General features: G+C 40.6%; 1 pseudogene; it reads right to left on the bottom strand.

Annotated features, from left to right (window-relative positions):
* Positions 1–230: 230 nt before the first annotated feature.
* LOC103659036 lies at positions 231–915 on the bottom strand (annotated as a pseudogene).
* Positions 916–9,232: the final 8,317 nt, after the last annotated feature.

Genomic DNA, 9,232 nt, shown 5'->3' on the forward strand with positions numbered 1-9,232 from the left:
TAAAAATCATGAGTGTAACAAAAACCCTACAAGCCAACTCATCAAAACAGACTTTTGGCCAATAAGAATTTGATTTCACACCAATACATCTTCAGATTTCAGATTTCTTTAGGACCATTTGCACATATTTATAGAATATTTAGTTTAGTCTAACATGACCAGACAGGGAGACCCTTCAGTGAGACCCTGGCCTAAACATATTATTTTACTTCTACAGCAAGAGGATGACACTAGGCAGGAAGCTTGGTTTGTGGCACTGAACGATGGTCTACAGGGCGTCCTTCAAAAGCTACAATTGAGGAGGCGCCTAGCTTTTCAGCAATACAAGCTCGATTGAAGTCTTCCGGCCCGTTTGTTTGACATTCGTGTTTTATGCCTTGAAATTGCTTTTTGACTGCGTCCTTGGAGCTCGCATAGGTCCCTTTGCTTTTCAGAGGAGCTAGTTTGGTGCCCTGGTCTACTCCTCCCACAGACGGCCGCTCCTATCCTTGGCACCCAGGAACAGAGCAGTCTGTCTGTCTCTCGGATTCTTATTCCTCTCAGCTTGAAGGTCCAAGGACAGAGGCAGAGCCATAGCCACCACCTCAGGTCTGGAAATTGCTTGAGGACACACCAAAAACACCTACCAACTGCTCTTTTTTGGATTCCTTGGTTTCAAAGCTTGCACCATACAGAGCATAGTGCTATCTTTTTCAAGAAGCATTGCCCAAAAATGCTTGAAAGGATCAGTTATGGTTACATCAACATCTCTAACCAAGATTTCTTTCCCTTCACCTACAGTGATGCACTTTTTGTCTGCCCTGAGACAAAAAAAATGGCAGCCTTCTTTCTTTTCTTCATTTCTTCTGGTGTGGAGCATTTCCAAACTTTCATGTCATAAAAAGTGTGATAAGCTTCATCGACGACTTGCATTCCTGAGGCCTCTCTCCCCCATTAGAATGTGCACTGCATAAGGACAGGGACTTTGTCTTGTATATTGAGATCTCCAAAGGCTACCACAGTACCCCGTTCCTCCTAGAGACAGGGGACGGGTTCTCCCTTTCACCAGCTCGGGTCTTTGGGGTGGGTCCTCCTTCATCTTCTAGGGAAGAGAAGGCTAAGCTCAGGCTGGCACCTGTTGGCAGGGGGACAGGCAAAGGATCAAGTGGGATAGGGGACTCTTATTCCCCTCACCCCACCCCTGTTATTGTCTTTTAAAAAATTATTATTACAGTCACCCTAATGGGTCTGAAGTGTATCTCATAGTAGTTTTGATTTTCATTTCCCTAACGACTAATCAAGTTGGGTATTTTTTCATGTGCTATTGGTCCTTTGTATATTTTTTTAGAGGAATCTCTGTTCAAAACCTTTGCCCAATCAAAATTTGGATTGTTTATCTTTTAATTGTTGAGTTCTAAGAGTGCTTTATGTATTATGGACATTAGATCCTTATCAGATAAATCATATATGAATTTTTTCTCCTATTCTGTAGGTGGTTCTCTCACTTTCTTGATTGTGCTCTTCGAAGCACAGCATTTAAAAAATTTTGTTGTCAATTTATGCATTTTTTTTTCCTTTTGTGCCTTGTGCTTTGATGTTATGTCTTAGAAACCATTGCCTAATTCAAGGTCGTAATGGCTTGTACCTAGGTTTTCTTCTTACAGGTGTACAGTTCTACTTCTTACATTTTAATCCATTTTGAATTAATTTTGTATATGGTGTGAAGTAGGGTCCAAATTCATTATTTTGTATGTGGATAACAGTTGTCCAAGCACCATTGTTGAAAACATTCTTCTTCCCTCATTGAATTTTCTTGGGACCCTTGTCAAAAATCAATTGATCATAAATGTATGGGTTTACTTCTAGGTTCTCAATTCTATTCTGTTAATCCATATGTCTTTCCTTATGCCAATACCACACAGTCTTGATTACTGTAGCTTTGTAGTAAGTTTTAAAATCAAGAAGTGTGAGACCTCCCACTTTGCTGTTCTTTTTCAAGGTTGATTTGGCTATTCTGGATCCCTTGCATGTCTATATGAATTTTAGGATGAGCCTGTCAATTTCTACAAAAAAGCCAGCTGAGATTTTTATAGGAATTGTGTTGAATCTGAAGATGAATTTGTGGAGTTTTCCCATCTTATCAAATGCAGAAGATCTTAATGTCGTCTGATCCATGAACTTGGGGCATTTTTTATTTAGTAAGGTTTTTTTCAATTTCCAGTAATATTTTGTAGTTTTTGGTGTATAAGCCTAGCAATTCTTTTTTAAAAATTCTTTTGTTAAATATTCCTAAGTATTTTATTGTTTTTGATTCTATTATAGACGGAGTTGTTTTCTTTTTTCTTTCTTTCTTTTTTAAAAAAATGTATTTATTTAAGTAATCTGTACACCCAACATGGAGCTCGAACTCATGACCCTGAGATCAAGAGTCGTATGCTCCTCTGACTGAGCCAGCCAGACACCCCTGGAGTTGTTCTCTTAGTTTAACTTAAATTTTGGATTGTTAATTGCTAGTGAGCACATTCTATTTTGTTCAAGAATGAACTTTCAGTTTGATTGAAATAGCTCTCAGAAATTTACTCTCAAATTTGGTTTAACAGAAAAGGTGATTATTGTGATGTGGAGAATTTAGAGGGAACATTAAGGCCACAAAGGCAATTTTTTGTAACTGTTCCAAATTTGAACTCATAGTTCCGAAATTGAGTTTAATCTCATTAGAAGAGGCAGAACACACACACACACACACACACACACACACACACACACACACACACATCTTTGTAGTAAGTTATCAGTGAGAAATTCTTGGCTGGTACATATTAAGAGAGACAAACAAAAGCATTCATTTCCAAAAGGAACGTTTTGGAAAACATCTAATTCTTCAGAGTTCAGTCAGTATAATCATGAAGCTTGATTAGTAATTTCTCTTTGTCCACATAGTCAGATTTATATGATTTATATGATTTAAAATAAATTAGTTCCATAAACTATGCTTCTGTTAAACGTATCTTAGCTCTCCCCTGAGGATAGGTTCGTGTCTGAAGGAGACCAAGTGTACTAAGCACTTCTGTGTCTCTCATGAACTCTTACAGCCTCCAAAAGTGCCTACCAAGTGCGGCAGATCATCAAAAGAGATTCACCAACCCATCGATACTCTGAATTCCCTTCATTTCCAGGGTTGAAGCAAGAGAATATGTGGCTATTTATTATTCCAGGATCACTCTGTCAACTTCTGAGAAGATAAAAGGTAACTTTTGCTAAGATTTGCCTTATAACACGGCTGGGAACCAAACACAATTCTTCAGTTGTACGTAGGTGGGGATAAACGGTGGGGGCCTGCAGCCAGCCTGCCCTGGCGTCCCGGGCAGAGGCCACAACTCTTAAGCCGCACTGCCCTCTGGTGAGGAAACTTGAAAAACGACCAGCTTCCCCAAGTCTCCTCAGTGCACCTGTGTCTATCTGTTTATAAGAAAACCGTAACTTAGTTGGAACCTAAGCTTTGTGAACCACCAATTTCTGCCACAGGCTCCCATCACAGGCCCACGGAGCCCCTGATACTCAATTTGGATCCTAAAAGAACATTTCCAGTGTTCTTATAATCGCGATCCTCCTTGCCCCACCCCCTAAGGAATTGCATGTGTCTTAGATGACTAAAATGTCACCACGTTTCACCCAGTGAATGCAGTTAAGCAACGGCAAGTATGGTTCTTCCTCAGTAATGGATGCTTCACGACAGCAGGAAATTGACCAGATGGCCAAAAGCAGGAAAGTCAATGTAGATTGTCTGTTTCTTTCCAATATGCTGCCCCTCTTTTTTTGTGATGAGAAGCCGAGGTCCAGAGAAACAGGGGTTATTATAAGAGCATGTGATTCGAAGTCCTTGTCTCTTGTGCCTTGGTCCAGCCCTGTTATTGCTGATGTGACAGGATGTCATTCTTTAAAGGCTGCAGCTGTATATGGTGACGGTTCTCTCAACTTGGTAGGTAGCCACTGTGATGGACATTGAACACGGAGATTTTCTCGCGATCCAACTTGACTCTCATTTCTAATACCTGTTTCCTGAACCATATCCTTCCTCCCCTTGAAAATGGCGATGTTTGGGAGAAAGATGTAGAGAGGAGGGAAGAGTGAAGCAAGGAACGAGCGAGGCATTCCACAGTGGTTTGTTCCTTACTCCAAGTAGGAAACGGGAATGAAAACTGTGGAGCAGACAGGAGTGCTTCTCCCTCTCCTGCTTTCCCATTTTCCTGTCCTGTCTCTCTCCTTGTCTCCCCCGCATCCCCTCTATTTTTAGGTAGCTGACTGAAATGTGTTCTTAAAATTACCAAGTGACCTGATGATGTCATCTTTCCCCTAACCTGACTGTATTTGTTTCCTTTACCCCATTTTCCCAGTCTACCTCCAGTGTCCAGTCCAGTAAAAAGGCACACATCACAAGCCCTGGTTGAAATTTATGTATGACTAGATAAGAAATTGGGACTTGGTTCAATGATCTATCATGAGGGGTGAAGGCTTTAATGCTGGGTCCTCTCCAGAGCTTCATTTGACTTATTTATTCACTCAGTGGTGTGTACTGAGAATCGTTTCTAGAGCTGCTACTCATGCTTCTGTGAGTTGAATACTGTACAACCATATTTGGCAGCCCCAAATAAAACCCTACCTTTGTTCTCATAGAGCTTACAGGCTAGTACAAGGATATCATATCTGACGGACATTTGATGATCATATTATATTCTGTTTGGATGTCTCAGTCACCTTAAGTTCACTGTATTCAAGTCTAGATTCAGTAGCTTCTACTCAGAAATCCAAGGTAGGGACTCAGGAGTTATCCTAGGCATCTTGGTCTCCCACAGTCTTTCAGGTGCTCAATCCCATTGATTTTCTCTTTTCTCACTGTCCATACACCTCTGTGGTGTGTGTGCTGTGCCAGGGTGCCTGGGCAAGAGGGCCAGTGGGACTGATACCATGACTTAGCCCTGCATCTGGCACAAGTCTGCCTCATGTGGGAGGAAGGGCAATCTTTCCTGTCACAAAGGGGCTCTTTTTCAAGCTATGTGTCTGCAGGGCTGTGTTGCTGAGAGAAGTCCCTTTCTTCTAATTCCTCTGTCTACCAGTGGTGACTTGGTGACTTTTTTAAAAATTGGTACAAAGATTTCTTAAAGAGTAGTGGCCAACTCTCTACTAGGATAGTTCAGTGACATCCTAACTGTTTTTCTTACTTACTTCTTTCTTCCAATTTACCCTCTCGGCAGCTGGTCAGTATGATTTCTATAAAACTCAAAAGTGACCATGTTGTGCCTTGCCTAAAATCCCTCTTTTGCTGCCTATTCCTCTCAGAAAAAATAAAAACTGCTTTGAAGGCATTGAGGACAATTCCTAATATGGTGCCAGCTCCATTGCTACCAGAGCTCCATTTTATGCCTTGCTGTTGAGTCTTGCAGATCTCTTCTCAGCCCCTCAATGTTCCATGTAGTCTTTGTCTCCATCCTTGTTATGGACTGATGTTTGCATCCCCTCCAAATTCATATGTTGAAGGCCTAATCCCCAATGTGATAGTAGTAGGATGTGAGGCCTTTGGGAGGTAATTTAAATTTAGATGAGGTCATGAAGGTTGAATCCCTCTGATGGGATTAGTGCCTTTAGAATTAGAGATAGGAGAAAGATCCCTCTTTCTCTCCACCATGTGAAGATACAGCAGGCAAGCAGCCATCTACAAGCCAGGAAGAGGGCTCCTACCAGGAACTGAGTTGGCCTGTACCTTCATCTTGGACTTGCCAGTTTCCAGAACCATGAGAAAAAAAAAAATTCCATTCTTTAAGCCACCTAGACTATGGTATTTTGTTATAGCTGCTTGAACAGACTAATATAGTCCCTTGCAGGTACTTTTCTTTACATCTTGAATAGTCACATGCCTTATTCACTCAGCTCACATCTTGTCTTCCATGTCCTTGTCCACATGTGGCTTTACCCCAAGCATTAATTATCCTTGTAATGTAGTTGACTTCCTATGTTCTCCTCGGAATGTTGTGGGTGCTCAAGAAGTGTGTCTTAAATGAATACATCAATTCTATATTTAAAATATTAGAAAAACCTATTCTTGCTTCTTCACAGTTCCTTCAAGAGAGAAGATCACATTAAGCATGATTGTTCCAATGGAAAAATTTGTGATACAAATAACTAAACCAATCAAGTGAAAAATATTTGGTGGGTATGCAGGTGGGCAGAAGCAGGGATAAAATCCCCAAGAGACACACTGAGCATATGCTTAGATCACTGGCAGATAGAGACACAAACAAATAGAAAAAAAATAATATTTCAGGAAATGCACTGCATTATTATCATGGTACGAGTCTGAGCTTTGCTGAAATTCCTTTTATTTCGAGGTTTAGATCTTTAAAATAAGTGATAATGCATACAGTAGGTGGTGGTGGCATGGGAAGCATTATCTCTAATGTTCAGGACTTCTGAAGATCTTCATCAAGCCCAGGGAGGGCGTTGCTCTGAATGTTGGTCAGAGTTTATCCTGGCTTTATAATAAATCTTCTGTCGGTTTCTGAGCACATATGACAGGGCAAAATTTCATTATTCTGGAATGAAGCTTGAAGGTGTTGGAGCTTGAGAGGACAGGCAGTGTGTATGCTTGCACTAAAGCAGAACATTTGCTTCAAGCACTAGGCTTTGCTGGTCATTGGTGAGCACTCAGGGACAAAGTCCCAGTGGAGAGGAGGAGAAAGGCCTCCCTCCCCAGCTGGTCACCTCCATTCAGTTCCTTCTGCCACCCTGGAGGCCAATGTGATTGATTTTCCTTTTCCCATACACCTCTCGGGCAGCAGGTTGCCCTTACTGACTTACTGTCTTCCTTGAAGACTGCTCTGGAGGTATATTCTAACCAGATTTTAATCTTTGTAAGGAATCTAATGGGTGATCCTGCAGTAAGATTTACTATGGCCCAGAAATCTCTAAAGATGGCCTTCACCAAAAGGATTTCTGTTCCTTGTGAGGGGGAAAAAGCACCAAATTAAGACAAGTAGTGAAATGTAAGATCAGAGGAAAATAGCAGGAAGAGTTAACAGACTCAATCCTGACGTACATCAAAATGGAGATGTTTAACTTACGTAACAGTGGGAAAATTCAACCACATGGACAGAAAGAAAACGTGGAAAGACAGCTTGTTGAATTAAATTTTGTGCTGTTTATCAACTCGATTATCTTCCTCTTCTCCTTTATTGACACGGATTTTTCTCTGGTGAAATCATTTTAGTGACTAAGACTTCACCCACCGGCCTTGTCTGGGATGAGGGCTCTCTGGGACACCCATCATTGTTTGCACTGCTTGGTTTGAGTGACGCAAGACCCAAGCAGCAACCTGCAGTGGCGCTGGCCTCTCTCAGTGCCTCAGGCCTTGTTCTAGACAATATTTCTTTTTAGGCTAAGGGGTGGCAGGCTGCCCACACTGCTTTATTCCCAGCACCAAATGAAACCTCCCTTAAGTGTTACTACATGTTAATAAACATAGTCAGTGAAACCCACTTAAAAAGAATGACCTGTTTATGAAAGAAACCTTTTGAAAGACAGAATATTTTCCCCTGTGGGCCAAAGCTTAGGCAGAAAAACAAAGAGCTCTTTCAAAGGCTTAAAACATGATGGAGGATAGATCCTGACTTTCTAACTACAAAAATAACGATACTTTTAGCTCCGACCTGCCTTGCTCCAGGGAGCTGTAAATACACTTCACAGGCCCGGTTGAGCCGCTCCAACTTTCTACCTCAAATGCTATTTGAACTTGTTAAGGGTGAGCAACGTGAGCCCAAATTTATATACAGAGAAACTGAGGCAATAGAAATTGAAGTGATTTGTCCAATGCCACCGAATAACACAGAGGTGAAGGTCAGGGTAGAGCAAGCTGAGACTGAACGCTCCTGTGACACTTGAACATCTCCTAACATCAGGACTAGCTGCCTTCTTTTTCCCTCCTTCTCCTTCTCTTTTCTCTTTCCTCTTTGTCTTCCATTTTATGTTTCATGGCCAATGACTGGGGCCCACCATGAGCTTTGGCACGTCCATCAGGAAGCCTGAGTTGGTCCAGTAGACAAAGGACCTACAGCTTGTATTAACAAGCTTGTCCAGGCTGTTGTTATTCCTATGAACAATAAAATATAATTAGCAAAACTTCTCTTGAAAACAACAAAATTCTTTTATCCTAAATACTTTGTCTTTTAAGAAATACTACTCTAGAGTATAAAATTTTACAATTTTTAAATCTCCAGTGTTGGATTGGCGTTTTTCTAAAGAAATGTTGCCTGAACAGTCTTTAATTTCCCCCTCTGGTTCATGTCCTAGCTATCAAATGTGCATTTATTCACTTATTCAGTAATGTTTTTATTTTACAATTATTTCTCTTGAACTTACTTTTGGCTCAGTACTGGGCTGTGTAATGATTGTTGTAGAGCAGATCAAAAATAATTTTTTAAAAATTTTTCTAAGAAGTCTATTTAAGCTTAGTAGTCGGCATCTGGTTAGTTAATTTCCCCCAAACAGAGAATTTAACGTTAGCTTAATGGAAATAAGTGTCACTTTGAGTGACCATTATTAATTATAGTCTAACACTCTTTTGAAATACATCAATACGCTTCCCTTATGCATGCCCACATGGTAGGAAGTACCCCATTGTCTTGGGAAGGTTAGGTTTCTAGAAATACTTAAGAATAAAAAAAAAAAACCCAATGCTCAGTCTTGACAGGTAGTAGAACCAAAATAATCCTAGAGACAATATAATGTAAGAGCTAAAGCCTTCTATTTAGGGATACCTGGGTGGCTCAGTTGGTTAAGGGTCTGTCTGACCCTTGGTTTTGGCTCAGGTCATGATATCAGGGTCCTGTGATCGAGCCCAGCGTGGGGCTCCGCACTCGGTGTGAAGTCTACTTGAGATTCTTTCCCTCTCCCTCTGCCCCTCCCCCTGCTCACACATTCTCTCTCTAAAATAAATAAATAAAATCTTAAAAAGAAAATAAAGCCTTCTATTTGAAAGAACTTTTTGAGGGTACTTTAAAAAGATTTTGTAAATACATAAAAGCCAAATCAGAAAACGCTTATTTACATAAAAAATTATACATGAGTATTCATAGCAGCATTATTTATCTTAGCCAAAATATGGAACCAACCTAAAGGTCCACTAATGATTGAATGCTTAAACAAAATGTGGTATATCCATATGGTGGAATGTTATTTAACCATAAAAGGGAATAAAGTACTT

This window comes from Ursus maritimus, unplaced genomic scaffold, assembly GCF_017311325.1.
Source record: "Ursus maritimus isolate PB19 unplaced genomic scaffold, ASM1731132v1 scaffold_3, whole genome shotgun sequence".
Lineage (NCBI taxonomy): Eukaryota > Metazoa > Chordata > Mammalia > Carnivora > Ursidae > Ursus > Ursus maritimus.